Source organism: Tursiops truncatus, chromosome 18 (genome assembly GCF_011762595.2).
Source record: "Tursiops truncatus isolate mTurTru1 chromosome 18, mTurTru1.mat.Y, whole genome shotgun sequence".
Classification (NCBI taxonomy): Eukaryota; Metazoa; Chordata; class Mammalia; order Artiodactyla; family Delphinidae; genus Tursiops; species Tursiops truncatus.
This window is the reverse complement of record NC_047051.1, coordinates 45,639,438-45,657,095: the sequence shown is the minus strand read 5'-3', so window position 1 is coordinate 45,657,095 and position 17,658 is coordinate 45,639,438.

The following is a 17,658-nucleotide window of genomic DNA, read 5'->3' as shown; positions in this document are numbered from 1 at the left end:
AGGAATGAGGTCAGAGGAAAGTTTAAGGATTGTGACGGTGTTAAGGTGAATGTTCCCTGGATCACCTTATAATAGTGTCCATTCTGGCAATATTTGTAAGTCGGTATGTCTGAAAAAAAATAACCTCCTATGTGAATTAATTCAGGGTTTATGTAATAAAAATTACTGGTTTCAAAATTTTGTTTGCCAAAAATTCAGGGTACCGTATGACTGGTGAAAACCAATGAAACATGTAACAAGCTTGATGTCAACATTACTGGGCAATTACTTCTGAAATTTGGATGCTGTCTGGTGCATCAGTCAGGATAAGTTATATTATGCTTCAATAACAAACCCTAAATCTCTGTGGTTTACTCCACTATAGCTTCTTTCTCACTTATACAAAGTGTGCTGTCTTACAAGATTTGGCATAACATTTCAGAATGGTTTGACATTTTGACTCTTCCCTGTTTAAATATTCTCCCACAGTTTCCAGTCCAGTAGACTGGACAGTGAAACACCAGCAATTAATTGTTTCCCTCTGGACACAAGTCATGTGCCATTTCCACTTACGCAAATCCATTGTCTAAAGCAGGTCATTCGGTCCTGCCTATCTTTCCTTCATATTGTCTATTTCTGGAAAGTACAGATTTCATTCTGTTTATATTTTCCCCCAATGCCTGGCATTCAATAAATAATTTTCATTTTATTTTTCTTTAAGCTCTTTTATTAAATAAATACTTCACTGTCAATGTAAGTATTAAAATAACACAAAGCTGAATAAAATGGAAAGTGAAAATGCCCCTTCTCAAAATGTTTCAGGAATAAATGAATGCAAGAGAAATTTTAAACTCTCTGGAATGGTGTACAAGATCTCTTACTATCTGAATCCAGTTTATCTTTTCAGACCATTTTCCAGCATTTACACACATAGATTATTTGCTATTAAACACATTCCCAAATACTTTCACACCACTGGGCCTTTTGCTTGCTATTTTCTTTCTTTTTTTTTCTCTTTCTTTCTCCCTTCCTTCTTTTCTTTCTTTCTCCCTTCCTTCTTTTCTTTCTTTCTTTTTTCTTTCTTTCTTTCTTTCTTTCTTTCTTTCTTTCTTTCTTTCTTTCTTTCTTTCTTTCTTTCTTTCTTTCTTTCTTTCTTTCTTTCTTTCTTTCTTTCTTTCTTTCTTTCTTTCTTTCTTTCCTTCCTTCCTTCCTTCCTTCTTTTTTTTAACATCTTTATTGGACTATAATTGCTTTACAACGTTGTGTTATTTTCTGCTGTATAACAAAGTGAATCAGCTATATGTGTATATATACATCCCCATATCCCCTCCCTCTTGCATCTCCCTCCCACCATCCCTATCCCACCCCTCTAGGTGGTCACAAAGCACTGAGTTGATTTCCCTGTGCTATGTGGCTGCTTCCCACTAGCTATCTATTTTACATTTGGTAGTGTATATATGTCAATGCTACTCTCTCACTTCACCCCAGCTTACCCTTCCCCCTCCCCGTGTCCTCAAGTCCATTGTCTACATCTGCGTCTTTATTCCTGTCCTGGCCCTAGGCTCATAAGAACCACTTTTTTTTTTTTTTTTTTTTTTAGATTCCATATATATGTGTTAGCATACAGTATTTGTTTTTCTCTTTCTGGCTTACTTCACTCTGTATGACAGGCTCTAGGTCCATCCACCTCACTAAAAATAAGTCAATTTTGTTTCTTTTTATGGCTGAGCAATATTCTGTTGTATATATGTGCCACATCTTCTTTAACCATTCATCTGTCGATGGACACTTAGGCTGCTTACATGTCCTGGCTACTGTAAATAGAGCTGCAATGAACACTGTGGTACATGACTATTTTAGAATTATGGTTTTCTCAGGGTATATGCCCAGTAGTGGGATTGCTGGGTCGTATGATAGTTCTATTTTTAGTTTTTTGAGGAACCTCCATACTGTTCTCCATAGTGACTGTATCAACTTACATTCCCACCAACAGTGCAAGAGGGTTCCCTTTTCTCCACACACTCTCCAGCATTTATTGTTTGTAGATTTTTTGCTGATGTCCATTCTGACCAGTGTGAAGTGGTACCTCATTGTAGTTTTGATTTGCATTTCTTTCTTTCTTCCTCCTCCCCCCCCCTTCTCTCCCTCTCCCTTTCTTTCTTTCTTTCTTTTTTCTTCCTTCCTTCCTTCCTTCCTTCCGGTCAAATACACATAACAGAAAATTTACTATCTTAACAATTTTTAAGTGTACAGCTTGCTATTTTCTTTGCCTGGAATTTTCATTCACTTTTCTACACTGGTTAAACTTCTTTTGTGAACCTTTAAGAACTCTTCCTGACATTCCTAATTCCCTCCATGCTCTTCTAACACCTTGTAGAGAATTGTCTTATCTGTCTCCTCTCTCAACGCATGGCTTCCTCAAAGGCAGGTAGGGTCTGATTCATTTGGAATACCCAGTGCCTGTCACAGGGACTGAGCAGAAGAAGTGCTCCATCAACTGTTCCTACCCTCTTTTATCTTTGATATTTGTCTGTTTACTTTATCCCATCAGCCTCTATACATACTCAGTACTTGCCCTTTCTGCCTAAAGTCCTCACCTGATCTTCTAGACACAGTTTTAGCTTCTCCTCTGCCATGCCCTCAAATGTCTTGAAAGAATTGCCCACACTTGCTGTCCCTACTTCCTCACTTCTCATTCAGTTTTATATATTCAATTTTTGATAGACTGCTACCTGGTTTATGCTTTCAGAACTTCACAGAAATGACCTAGAAGACCTGGCAAGTGATCTAAATGCCAAACCCAATTGCAATGTTTCAGTTCTTATTCAATAACCCCTCTGATGTATTTTTTAAAATTGAATTAAAGTAATATTTGCACATGGTATAACAGTTTTCTACCCTCTTCCTCACACCCTCCCCCACCCTCATCTCAATTCCTTTTCCCAAAAGAGGACTTACTTAAAAATTTTCAACAATTTCTTCCAGTGGTAATTTCTGCATCAGTGTACATGAGTAGACTGATATATCTTGTTGCATAATTAAAAATATAATCAGGACTTCCCTGGTGGTGCAGTGGTTAAATATCCGCCTGTCAATGCAGGGTTCGATACCTGGTTCGGGAAGATCCCACATGCCACGGAGCAACTAAGCCCGTGAGCCACAACCACTGAGCACACGTGCCACAACTACTGAAGCCCGCGTGCCTAGAGCCAGTGCTCTGCAACAAGAAAAGCCACCATAGTGAGAAGCCAGTTCACTGTAATGAAGAGTAGCCCCTGCTCGCCGCAACTAGAGAAAGCCCGCGTGCAGCAACGAAGACCCAACACAGCCAAAAAGAAAGAAAGAAAGTTATCATTAAAAAAAAAAGGAACACTTGTAATAAAGATGTTTGTAAGGAAAAAAAATTGTGTTATATACTGAATTGTGTACCCTAACCCAAACTGCCTGATGTTCTTATTAAAAAAAAAATATATATATATATATATATATAATCAACTGAATTTCTCCATGACATATGGATATATTCCATTTTCCAATTCCTCTTTATATTTCTATCAAAATAGTTATATGGCTACTTTGGGTTATATTACGACTTTTGTTTCTTTTGTTGTTACCTGTGTAAGTTGAAGTAATTTACTTACACTTTTACTTATTATTCCATTCACAACAGTTATTCCTTAATCCTACTTTGTAATATATTAGTATTCTCTTAGTTTCCCTTCTGCTTCCTAATCCCTGACATATATGCTTTTACTTTTACTATGACACATTGTGCACAATGGACATCTACATATGTCTCCTTGTACACATGTGAGACTAGTTTTTCTTTGTTTGTTTGTATGAACAACCTCAACTTTAGTAGATATTGGTGGTTGGACCAGTTTTCACCTCCAACAGCAGGTTAAGAATTCTCATTTCTTATCCTCACCAATGCTAGGTATTACCAGATTTTTTTTTTTAAGCAAGAGAAGGAAGGATTTATTACTTGCAGCAAGTAAGGACAACACCAGGGGTCTTTCCCAAAGCAGTGTCTCCCTGAACAGAAAAACTGGGGAAGTTTTAAGCTAAGGGTACATGCATATTCATCCATCAGACTTTAAATTTTTGCCAAAACATGTGTGTAATAGAATCTCACTGTCCCAATTAATTTTCTATTATTCTCAAATTTGTGGGCATCCTTTGTCAAGTTTTCCTCTTTTCCCATTATCTTTTACCTTGTATTTTTACATTAAAAATTTTTTTACCATCATTTTTAGTGGTTTGGGAAGAAGTTAAAATAAACATGAATGTTAAATCTGTCATGTCGCTTAATTTTATTTCATTGCATTGTAATGTCAGTTCTCAAGATGCACAGAACTCTGTTACCAAGGATTATGTGTCCATGATATAATCGCATCCACTTCATCCCTCTATTGGATCTACTCTGATCCCCCAAAATTGAGAAGTTTCATGTGTGTGCCTTGCTCTGCTGCTATATTCTCCTTTATAACTTGAAAGGTTAGATTTGATATTTTTCTAAAATTTTGCAGGTCAATATACCCATCAATCTTTAATTCTCCCTGAAATTTCGGGGGGAGGGAATCAAAAGCAGAAACCATCTTTACTTTCACAAAGATCACTAATCATCACGAATGACCTTTAAATCCACTGGCTTTTTCTTAGTTTCATCATTTCTGACCTCATTACAGAATTTGATAGTGTTTATTGTTTTATCCTTAACATTCTCTCAACTCTTGTCTTTTCTTTGACATACCGATCAATTTGTATATTTGTTGCTTAATGTGTCGCGTCTGCTACATGTCAAGAGAGCATGCTGATTTAGATGAAACAATAGTATTTTTTTCTCTAATAGTCCAGTATCCTTTTGATTTATTGATATTTAAAGTTCATAGCGATAGAGCAAAACATTTTTCTGAGCTGTACATACAATTTGTATGTAGATTTCAGGCTTGGTATTCAGAGTGATTTCCTTAACTTTTTAACACTTGATTAAATGCCAGGATAAGTTGATTAAGGTCCAGTCTGAGGAAAACATTGCTGGCAAGTTATAAGACAAGAAGAAATAACATCCAAATGTAATGTGTTGAGTTTGTAAAAAAAATCCAGAACAAATAAAGAGAAACTTAAGCTTTATGTGAAATCTGGAAAGAATGAACAAATATGAACTATTTGCAAGTGTACCTAGTATTTTAGGACTTGACTGAGTTAAATAATAGCTTCACTGGGCTAAACTCAGCCTCAGTTTTGTTTTGTTTTTTTTTCGGTACGCGGGCCTCTCACCGCTGTGGCCTCTCCCACTGCGGAGCACAGGTTCCGGACGCGCAGGCCCAGAGGCCACGGCCCATGGCCCCAGCTGCTCCATGGCATGCGGGAGCCTCCTGGACCGGGGCACGAAGCCGCGTCCCTCGCATCGGCAGGCGGACTCCCAACCACTGCGCCACCAGGGAAGCCCTCAGCCTCAGTTTTAAATGATTCTTTTGGGAGTTTGATAGTGAGAAAAGGGACTACTTATGGTATAGAAAACAGATTACTTACACAGTAGCAAAGATCCTTCCAGACAGCATTCAAAACAAAGCAGAAGGAATTTGCCTTTTAGATGCACAAGTAACCACAACTTCTCCAGATGCCATTCTATGGATGCGTGAATTCACCACTGATACTACAGATTATAGCATTTTTGAGGGAAATGGAATTGATAAACAGTATGAAATTGAGACAAAAAATCCACGCCTTAAAGACTGAACCTAGAACAGTTGAAAACAGAGACTGAGTCAATTGCTGTGACAAAGTGGACTAGGGTAGGATTGTGGACTTAGAACAATGTGATTACAAAACAGGCAAAGTCAAGTAAAAAAGATTTATATGACACTTCCAAATGCCTCCTGGAAGTCCAGTAGAACTTTCTAGTCTTCTCTTCTACTCCTACCCTTTTATGCTTGCTTCATTGTTCCAACCAAACTAGGCAGTAAAACTTATAGCTTTACTATTGCTGTGAAGTTCTGAAAATTTCAGATCCCCCCTTGCTGTTAAATTTATTACCATATTAGTGTTTTCATATCTTTAGAAATTTGGATAATTGTAGTTTCATGTCTCTGTCGTTTTTCTGGATGATAATTTGTCTTTGTTTGCTAACTCTCCCTCTTGAATTTCAAGAATTAGTTACTTATTCATTATTATCATTGACATTTCCTGTGCTTTCATTTGTTTCTCTACCACTGACTGTTTCCTCAATTTCATTATTATCAAACAGCCCTTCTGTGATAGACTGCTGTTCCCCATCTTCATATTGATTAATTTCATTTTCACATGCATCATTCTGATTTCCAACATCTTCAGAGCTATCTTCAGAAGATGAGTCATTTGCAAAGACAGATTTTCATTAGTGGATTCGTCCTCAGAGTCAGAATGTGATGGTCTGTTCGCAGGAATATTGTTTGCTCCTCTGTGTCTTTCATTATCTCTTGGAAAGGATGTGCCTGATGTACTTGCTTAGTCATTATCCAAGTAATTAAAATCAAATGTACTTATTTTGTAGATTAAACAAGAACATTCTTTATTATGATTGTTTGCAATTGAAGCTTCGGGGACACTTTAGGCTAGATATTACATTAAATATTATTTTCCATTTAAATTAAAACATTTAATCAGAAACTCTGAAAGGCAAGATATGTAAGCCAGTGCCTCCTATGTGAGGATCACGAAGATGCAGTTCTTCGTGTAATAGTATTTTGGGAAGTTAATACACAACCGAGTTTAAGAGATTATCAACACCGATTACAGATCCTAGTCACTAGTGTAGTTACTGTCTTGTGTGTTGTTGTGTGTAAGTTTTCAAATAGGTTATAAACTGTTTAGAACTAGGCTCCTTTAAAATTTTAATGATCCCCCCCCCCCCCCCCCGCTGGACATTTTTATAAGTAAGAACATTTTGGTTAATTAACTGATTAAAATTTCTATGTAAAAATGTGCAATCTGATAACTAACTTAGTATCGGAAGGAAACAAGAAGTTATTTTGTGTACCCCAAAGCTATGAAGTCTATGAAATCTAAGTGTGTATCTGTTTCTTGTGTTAGATGATCAAGGGAGTCTGGGAGCTCTGGAGATCATCCAAAAATGTAGTTCAGGAGAAGGAGAGTTTAAGGGTCTGGAGGAGAAAGCCTAAGGGGCCTGGCACTCCACAGATAGCATGGAGAGGGTCTTGTCCTTATTGAAAGTGGGTTGGCAAATATCATAGCTGAAGAGTTTAAGAGCCAGAAGAAGGAAGAGGGAGGACTTCGCATATGCAGGTCCTGCTGAGCTGCTCTACTTGCTACGGCCATTGAGGCAGTGAACCCCCTTGACTGGGCATAAAGAAGGCTGGGCTATTAGGATTCTGGCTTCTTGAGGTGAATCAGGATAAGAGAGGACAAAAAGGGAGCTGAGAAAGTGTGAGATTGCACTGGAATCAGCATCAAAAGCAAACACTGCAGAGATGTATTTACCCCTCTCACATGGCAAGGGTTAGGCCAGGAGCTTTTCAGGTCTGCTAGGTCCATAGCAGGAAGGTAGAGTTGTTTCAGGGGAATGGCTGAGATGTACCACCCTGTGGAGTTGTAGTCTTGGGATAACTCAGAGCAAGCCCAGCCTTGAGCCTAAAGAAGAGAAGGGCAAACTGTGATTCTCAGCCTTCTATACCATGAATGCCAGAAGCCTCACATGCCTGGCAGCTGTGAGGAAGGAGGTTTCATCTAAGCTTTGAAAAATCTTTGGTAGAGGGGGATATTGTCGATACATGAGGAATTAGCCCATCACTGGGTATATCAAACTGGGTGTCTTTGTCAGTTAGGGCTGCTTGAACAAGAAGGCCATGGACTGGGTAGCTTAAACAACAAATATTTATTTCCCACAGACCTGAACCCTGGAAATCTGAGAGCAGGGAACCAGCATGATCAACTTCTGGTGAGGGCTCTCTTCCTGGCTTTCAGGCAACCACCTTCTTGCTATGTCCACACATGGCAGAGAGAGAGAATGAGTACGCTTTCTCTGTCTCTTCGTATAAGGTCAGTAGTCCCATCATGAGGGCCTGTCTCTAAGTACCATCTCATTGTGGATTAACGTTTCAGCATATGAATTTTGAGGGGACGTGAGCATTTGGTCCATAGCACTAGCTGATGGTGTCTTCTGACTGTGGTTTTGGAAGGAGTCGTTTAATGAAGAAAAGTTTTTGTAGCTGAAGGGAAAACATACATACTCTCTTTTTTGTCCTGAGGCAGATAGATACTCAGTGGACCACATTTCTAGAGCCTGACTTGACCATACTGCCTCTGAAAGGTTGGGCCTGGTCCCCATACCACGGTGTGGGTGGATTCGGACACTGCTGAGGTCTGGTGTTGACTCAAGTAACGGAAACCCATGTCAACTTGAGAGTAATGGGGCTTTGGAGGCCCTGTTTGATATTTTTGCCTGATTCTTGATTTATCTGTTGGATTTGTGTCTACTCAGTAGAACATCTGAGGATATCTCTTGCTTTTTTTTTTTTTTTTTTTTTTTTTTTTTTTTTTTTAACATCTTTATTGGGGTATAATTACTTTACAATGGTGTGTTAGTTTCTGCTTTATAACAAAGTGAATCAGTTATACATATACATATGTTCCCATATCTCTTCCCTCTTGCGTCTCCCTCCCTCCCACCCTCCCTATCCCACCCCTCCAGGCTGTCACAGAGCACCGAGCCAATATCCCTGTGCCATGCGGCTGCTTCCCACTAGCTATCTACCTTACTACGTTTGTTAGTGTGTATATGTCCATGACTCTCTCTCGCCCCGTCACAGCTCACCCTTCCCCCTCCCCATAACCTCAAGTCCGTTCTCTAGGAGGTCTGCGTCTCTATTCCTGCCTTACCCCTAGGTTCTTCATGACATTTTTTTTTTTCTTAAATTCCATATATATGTGTTAGCATACTGTATTTGTCTTTTTCTTTCTGACTTACTTCACTGTGTATGACAGACTCTAGGTCTATCCACCTCATTACAAATAGCTCAATTTCGTTTCTTTTTATGGCTGAGTAATATTCCATTGTATATATGTGCCACATCTTCTTTATCCATTCATCCGATGATGGGCACTTAGGTTGTTTCCATCTCCGGGCTATTGTAAATAGAGCTGCGATGAACATTTTGGTACATGACTCTTTTTCAATTTCGGTTTTCTCAGGGTATATGCCCAGTAGTGGGATTGCTGGGTCATATGGTAGTTCTATTTGTAGTTTTTTAAGGAACCTCCATACTGTTCTCCATAGTGGCTGAACCAATTCACATTCCCACCAGCAGTGCAAGAGGGTTCCCTTTTCTCCACACCCTCTCCAGCATTTATTGTTTCTAGATTTATTGATGATGGCCATTCTGACTGGTGTGAGATGATATCTCATTGTAGTTTTGATTTGCATTTCTCTAATGATTAATGATGTTGAGCATTCTTTCATGTGTTTGTTGGCAGTCTGTATATCTTCTTTGGAGAAATGTCTATTTAGGTCTTCTGCCCATTTTTGGATTGGGTTGTTTGTTTTTTTGTTGTTGAGCTGCATGAGCTGCTTGTAAATTTTGGAGATTAATCCTTTGTCAGTTGCTTCATTTGCAAAAATTTTCTCCCATTCTGAGGGTTGTCTTTTGGTCTTGTTTATGGTTTCCTTTGCTGTGCAAAAGCTTTGAAGTTTCATTAGGTCCCATTTGTTTATTTTTGTTTTTATTTCCATTACTCTAGGGGGTGGGTCAGAAAGAATCTTGCTGTGATTTATGTCATAGAGTGTTCTGCCTATGTTTTCCTCTAATAGTTTGATAGTTTCTGGCCTTATATTTAGGTCTTTAATCCATTTTGAGCTTATTTTTGTGTATGGTGTTAGGGAGTGTTCTAATTTCATTCTTTTACATGTACCTGTCCAGTTTTCCCAGCACCATTTATTGAAGAGGCTGTCCTTTTTCCACTGTACATTCCTGCCACCTTTATCAAAGATAAGGTGTCCATATGTGCATGGGTTTATCTCTGGGCTTTCTATCCTGTTCCATTGATCTATCTTTCTGTTTTTGTGCCAGTACCATACCGTCTTGATAACTGTAGCTTTGTAGTATAGTCTGAAGTCAGGGAGCCTGATTCCTCCAGTTCCTTTTTTTGTTCTCAAGATTGCTTTGGCTATTCGGGGTCTTTTGTGTTTCCATACAAATTGCGAAATTTTTTGTTCTAGTTCTGTGAAAAATGCCAATGGTAGTTTGATAGGGATTGCATTGAATCTATAGATTGCTTTGGGTAGTAGAGTCATTTTCACAATGTTGATTCTTCCAATCCAAGAACATGGTATATGTCTCCATCTATTTGTATCATCTTTAATTTCTTTCATCAGTGTCTTATAGTTTTCTGCATACAGGTCTTTTGTCTCCTTAGGTAGGTTTATTCCTAGATATTTTATTCTTTTTGTTGCAATGGTAAATGGGAGTGTTTTCTTGATTTCACTTTCAGATTTTTCATCATTAGTATATAGGAATGCCAGAGATTTCTGTGCATTAATTTTGTATCCTGCTACTTTACCAAATTCATTGATTAGCTCTAGTAGTTTTCTGGTAGCATCTTTAGGATTCTCTATGTATAGGATCATGTCATCTGCAAACAGTGACAGCTTTACTTCTTCTTTTCCGATTTGGATTCCTTTTATTTCCTTCTCTTCTCTGATTGCTGTGGCTAAAACTTCCAAAACTATGTTGAATAAGAGTGGTGAGAGTGGGCACCCTTGTCTTGTTCCTGATCTTAGTGGAAATGCTTTCAGTTTTTCACCATTGAGGATGATGTTTGCTGTGGGCTTGTCGTATATGGCCTTTATTATGTTGAGGAAAGTTCCCTCTATGCCTACTTTCTGCAGGGTTTTTATCATAAATGGGTGTTGAATTTTGTCAAAAGCTTTCTCTGCATCTATTGAGATGATCATATGGTTTTTCTCCTTCAGTTTGTTAATATGGTTTATCACATTGATAGATTTGCGTATATTGAAGAATCCTTGCATTCCTGGAACAAACCCCACTTGATCATGGTGTATGATCCTTTTAATGTGCTGTTGGATTCTGTTTGCTAGTATTTTGTTGAGGATTTTTGCATCTATGTTCATCAGTGATATTGGTCTGTAGTTTTCTTTCTTTGTGACATCCTTGCCTGGTTTTGGTATCAAGGTGATGGTGGCCTCGTAGAATGAGTTTGGGAGTGTTCCTCCCTCTGCTATATTTTGGAAGAGTTTGAGAAGGATAGGTGTTAGCTCTTCTCTAAATGTTTGATAGAATTCGCCTGTGAAGCCATCTGGTCCTGGGCTTTTCTTTGTTGGAAGATTTTTAATCACAGTTTCAATTTCAGTGCTTGTGATTGGTCTGTTCATATTTTCTATTTCTTCCTGATTCAGTCTTGGCAGGTTGTGCATTTCTAAGAATTTGTCCATTTCTTCCAGATTGTCCATTTTATTGGCATAGAGTTGCTTGTAGTAATCTCTCATGATCTCTTTTATTTCTGCAGTGTCAGTTGTTACCTCTCCTTTTACATTTCTAATTCTATTGATTTGAGTCTTCTCCCTTTTTTTCTTGATAAGTCTGGCTAGTGGTTTATCTATTTTGTTTATCTTCTCAAAGAACCAGCTTTTAGTTTCATTGATCTTTGCTATTGTTTCCTTCATTTCTTTTTCATTTATTTCTGATCTGATTTTTATGATTTCTTTCCTTCTGCTAGCTTTGGGGTTTTTTTGTTCTTCTTTCTCTAATTGCTTGAGGTGCAAGGTTAGGTTGTTTATTCTAGATGTTTCCTGCTTCTTAAGGTGGGCTTGTATTGCTATAAACTTCCCCCTTAGAACTGCTTTTGCTGCATCCCACAGGTTTTGGGTCGTTGTGTCTCCATTGTCATTTGTTTCTAGGTATTTTTTGATTTCCTCTTTGATTTCTTCAGTGATCACTTCATTATTAAGTAGTGTATTGTTTAGCCTCCATGTGTTTGTATTTTTTACAGATCTTTTCCTGTAATTGATATCTAGTCTCATGGCGTTGTGGTCAGAAAAGATACTTGATACAATTTCAATTTTCTTAAATTTGCCAAGGCTTGATTTGTGACCCAAGATATGATCTATCCTGGAGAATGTTCCGTGAGCACTTGAGAAAAATGTGTATTCTGTTGTTTTTGGATGGAGTGTCCTATAAATATCAATTAAGTCCATCTTGTTTAATGTATCATTTAAAGCTTGTGTTTCCTTATTTATTTTCATTTTGGATGATCTGTCCATGGGTGAAAGTGGGGTGTTTAAGTCCCCTACTATGAATGTGTTACTGTCAATTTCCCCTTTTATGGCTGTTAGTATTTGCCTTATGTATTGAGGTGCTCCTATGTTGGGTGCATAAATATTTACAATTGTTATATCTTCTTCTTGGATCGATCCCTTGATCATTATGTAGTGTCCTTCTTTGTCTCTTTTAATAGTCCTTATTTTAAAGTCTATTTTGTCTGATATGAGAATTGCTACTCCAGCTTTCTTTTGGTTTCCATTTGCATGGAATATCTTTTTCCATCCCCTTACTTTTAGTCTGTATGTGTCTCTAGGTCTGAAGTGGGTCTCTTGTAGACAGCATATGTAAGGGTCTTGTTTTTGTATCCATTCAGCTAGTCTGTGTCTTTTGGTGGGAGCATTTAGTCCATTTACATTTAAGGTAATTATCGATATGTATGTTCCTATTCCCATTTTCTATATTGTTTTGGGTTCGTTATTATAGGTCTTTTCCTTCTCTTGTGTTTCTTGCCTAGAGAAGATCCTTTAGCATTTGTTGTAAAGCTGGTTTGGTGGTGCTGAACTCTCTCAGCTTTTGCTTGTCTGTAAAGGTTTTAATTTCTCCATCAAATCTGAATGAGATCCTTGCTGGGTAGAGTAGTCTTGGTTGCAGGTTTTTCTCCTTCATCACTTTCAGTATGTCCTGCCACTCCCTTCTGGCTTGTAGGGTTTCTGCTGAAAGATCAGCTGTTAACCTTATGGGGATTCCCTTATGTGTTATTTGTTGTTTTTCCCTTGCTGCTTTTAATATGCTTTCTTTGTATTTAATTTTTGACAGTTTGATTAATATGTGTCTTGGCGTATTTCTCCTTGTATTTATCCTGTATGGGACTCTCTGTGCTTCCTGGACTTGGTTAACTATTTCCTTTCCCATATTAGGGAAGTTTTCAACTATAATCTCTTCAAATATTTTCTCAGTCCCTTTCTTTTTCTCTTCTTCTTCTGGAACCCCTATAATTCGAATGTTGGTGCGTTTAATGTTGTCCCAGAGGTCTCTGAGACTGTCCTCAGTTCTTTTCATTCTTTTTTCTTTATTCTGCTCTGCAGTAGTTATTTCCACTATTTTATCTTCCAGGTCACTTATCCGTTCTTCTGCCTCAGTTATTCTGCTATTGATCCCATCTAGAGTATTTTTAATTTCATTTATTGTGTTGTTCATCGTTGCTTGTTTCATCTTTAGTTCTTCTAGGTCCTTGTTAACTGATTCTTGCATTTTGTCCATTCTATTGTCCATTCTATCTCCAAGATTTCGGATCAACCTTACTATCATTATTCTGAATTCTTTTTCAGGTAGACTGCCTATTTCCTCTTCATTTGTTAGGTCTGGTGCATTTTTATCTTGCTCCTTTATCTGCTGTGTGTTTTTCTGTTTTCTCATTTTGCTTATCTTACTGTGTTTGGGGTCTCCTTTTTGCAGGCTGCAGGTTCGTAGTTCCTCCTGTTTTTGATGTCTGTCTCCAGTGGCTAAGGTTGGTTCAGTGGGTTGTGTAGGCTTCCTGGTGGAGGGGACTAGTGCCTGTGTTGTGGTGGAAGAGGCTGGATCTTGTCTCTCTAGTGGGCAGGTTCACGTCTGGTGGTGTGTTTTGGGGTGTCTGTGGCCTTATTATGATTTTAGGCAGCCTCTCTGCTAATGGGTGGGGTTGTGTTCCTGTTTTGCTAGTTGTTTGGCACAGGTTGTCCAGCACTGTGGCTTGCTGGTCGTTGAGTGAAGCTGGGTGCTGGTGTTAAGATGGGGGTCTCTGGGAGATTTTCGCCGTTTGATATTATCTGGAGCTGGGAGGTCTCTTGTGAACCAGTGTCTTGAAGTTGGCTCTCCTACCTCAGAGGCAGAGCCCTGCCTCCTGGCTGGAGCACCAAGAGCCTTTCATCCACACGGCTCAGAATAAAAGGGAGAAAAAGTAGAGGGAATTAGTAGACGTATGAGGAAAGAAAGAAGGAAAGGAGGGAAGGAAGGAGGGAAGGAAGGAAGGAAGGAAGGAAGAAAGAAAGAAAGAAGCAAAGAAGGAAAAAAGGCAAGAAGGAACGAAAGGAGGGAGGGAGGGAGGGAGGAAGGAAGGAGGGAAAGAAGGAAAAACAAAAAGAAAAAAGATACAGTAAAAATAAAATAAAGTATAATAAAGTTATTGAATTAAAAAATTCTTAATTAGAAAAAAAAAAAGGACGGATAGAACCTTAGGACAAATGTTGGAAGCAAAGCTGTACAGACAAAGTCTTACACAGAAGCGTACACATACACCCTCACAAAAAGAGGTAAAGGGGGAAAAATCATAAATCTTGCTGTCAGAGACCACCTCCTCAATTTGGGATGATTCGTTGTCTAAAGGAGGGAAGGAAGGAGGGAAGGAAGGAAGGAAGGAAGGAAGAAAGAAAGAAGCAAGGAAGGAAAGAAGGCAAGAAGGAACGAAAGGAGGGAGGGAGGAAGGAAGGAAGGAGGGAAAGAAGGGAAAACAGAAAGAAGATACAGGAAAAATAAAATAGAGTATAATAAAGTTATTGAATTAAAAAAATTCTTAATTAGAAAAAAAAAAAAAAAGGGACGGATAGAACCTTAGGACAAATGTTGGAAGCAAAGCTGTACAGACAAAGTCTCACACAGAAGCGTACACATACACCCTCACAAAAAGAGGTAAAGGGGGAAAAATCATAAATCTTGCTGTCAGAGACCACCTCCTCAATTTGGGATGATTCGTTGTCTAAAGGAGGGAAGGAAGGAGGGAAGGAAGGAAGGAAGGAAGGAAGAAAGAAAGAAGCAAGGAAGGAAAGAAGGCAAGAAGGAACGAAAGGAGGGAGGGAGGAAGGAAGGAAGGAGGGAAAGAAGGGAAAACAGAAAGAAGATACAGGAAAAATAAAATAGAGTATAATAAAGTTATTGAATTAAAAAAATTCTTAATTAGAAAAAAAAAAAAAAGGGACGGATAGAACCTTAGGACAAATGTTGGAAGCAAAGCTATACAGACAAAGTCTTACACAGAAGCGTACACATACACCCTCACAAAAAGAGGTAAAGGGGGAAAAATCATAAATCTTGCTGTCAGAGACCACCTCCTCAATTTGGGATGATTCGTTGTCTAAAGGAGGGAAGGAAGGAAGGAAAGAAAGAAAGAAAGAAAGGACGAAGGTAAAGTATAATAACGTTCTTAAAATTAAAATTGATTATTAAGAAAAAAAAATTTTAAGAAAAAACCATGGACGGATAGAACCTAGGACAAATGGTGGAAGCAAGACTATACAGACAAGATCTCACACAGAAGCATACACATACACATTCACAAAAAGAGGAATAGGGAGAAAAATCATAGATCTTGCTCCCAAAGTCCACCTCCTTAATTTGGGATGATTGGCTGTCTATTCATGTATTCCACAGATGCAGGGTACATCAAGTTGATTGTGGAGCTTTAATCCGCTGCTTCTGAGGCTGCTGGGAGAGATTTCCCTTTCTCTTCTTTGTTCTCACAGCTCACAGGGGCTCAGCTTTGGATTTGGCCCTTCCTCTGCGTGTAGGTCGCTGGAGGGCGTCTGTTTTTTGCTCAGACAGGACGGGGTTAAAGGAGCCGCTGATTCGGGGGTTCTGGCGTACGGAGGCCGGCGGCGGGGAGGGAGGGGCACGGAATGCGGGGCGGGCCTGCGGCGGCAAAGTCCGGCCACCAGCCCGAGGCCCGCCGTGCGCTCTCCCGGGGAAGTCGTCCCCGGATCCCGGGAACCCGGCAGTGGCGGGCTGCACAGGCTCCGCGGAAGAGGGGAGTGGAGAGCGACCTGCGCTCGCACACAGGCCCCTTGGTGGCGGCAGCAGCAGCCCCAACGTCTCCCGCCCGCCTTGGGGTCCGCGCCTCCAGCCGCGGCTTGCGCCCGTCTCTGGGGTCCGCGCCCTCAGCCGCGGCTCGCGCCCGTCTCTGGGGTCCGCGCTTTCAGCCGCGGCTCGCGCCCGTCTCTGGGGTCCGCGCTTTCAGCCGCGGCTCGCGCCCGTCTCTGGGGTCCGCGCTTTCAGCCGCGGCTCTCGCCCGTCTCTGGGGTTCGCGCTTTTAGCCGCGGCTCGCGCCCGTCTCTGGAGTTCCTTTAAGCAGCGTTCTTAAACCCCTCTCCTCACGCACCAGGAAACAAAGAGGGAAGAAAAAGTCTCTTGCCTCTTCGGCAGGTGCAGGCTTTTCCCCGGACTCCCTCCCGGCTAGCTGTGGTGCACTAACCCCTTCAGGCTATGTTCAAGCCGCCAACCCCAGTCCTCTCCCTGCGCTCCGTCCGAAACCGAAACCCTAGCCTCAGAGCCTCAGCTCGCAGCCCCGCCCGTCCCGGCGGGTGAGCAGACAAGCCTCTCGGGCTGGTGAGTGCCGGTCGGCACCGATCCTCTGTGCGGGAATCTCCCCGCTTTGCCCTCCGCACCCGTTGCTGTGCACTCCTCCGCGGCTTCTCCGCCTCCCGCCGTCTCCGCCCGCGAAGGGGCTTCCTAGTGTGTGGAAACTTTTCCTCCTTCACAGCTCCCTCCCACTGGTGCAGGTGCCGTCCCTATTCTTTTGTCTCTGTTTATTCTTTTTTCCTTTTGCCCTACCCAGGTACGTGGGGAGTTTCTTGCCTTTTGGGAGGTCTGAGGTCTTCTGCCAGCCTTCAGTAGGTGTTCTGCAGGAGTTGTTCCACGTGTAGATGTATTTCTGGTGTATCTGTGGAGAGGAAGGTGATCTCCGCGTCTTACTCTTCCGCCATCTTCCCTTACTCTCTCTCTCTTGCTTTTTTTTGACTAATTTATTTTTCCAATTAATTTCTTTTTGTACTGTTTACTAGATTTATCCCCGCAGTCCTTCTGTGTGTGTGTACAGCATAATGTATGTTTAAAAATAAACTCTCAGTTAAAAAGTGCTATTTTTTAGGAGAACTATACTATGTAGGGTTTTGCATTAAGATTTTAAGGGATTCTCTTCAAACTACAACTCTACTGTGTGTACCACACAGCCCAGACCATGTGGAGTTTACTTGGAGTTCTTTACTCTAATAAAAGATAAAAGCAAAACAAATCCATTTAGCTGTTACTGACATTGAGCATGATAATTTTCCCCTTCTTTAAACAAATTAAATTTATTACAAGAATAATTTATGAGTGACCACTGTAGGGAAATGGATTGCCTTAGTGTGATTCCATTGCTAACTAATGAGAAAAATGAAGTTGACAAACAAAAGACTGTTCTAGTTCTGCATAGAAACTGCATTAAAATAAATAGAAGTCCAGAAACTTCCCAAAGAATATACACCACATAACCCAGACATCCACTTTAAAAAAAGCAGAAGCTGATATATTCCAAATGATCATAATTTGGGGACATAGAAATGAAAATGCAAGGAACATTGGAGAAATTAAAATCAGACACAGCTACAAATAT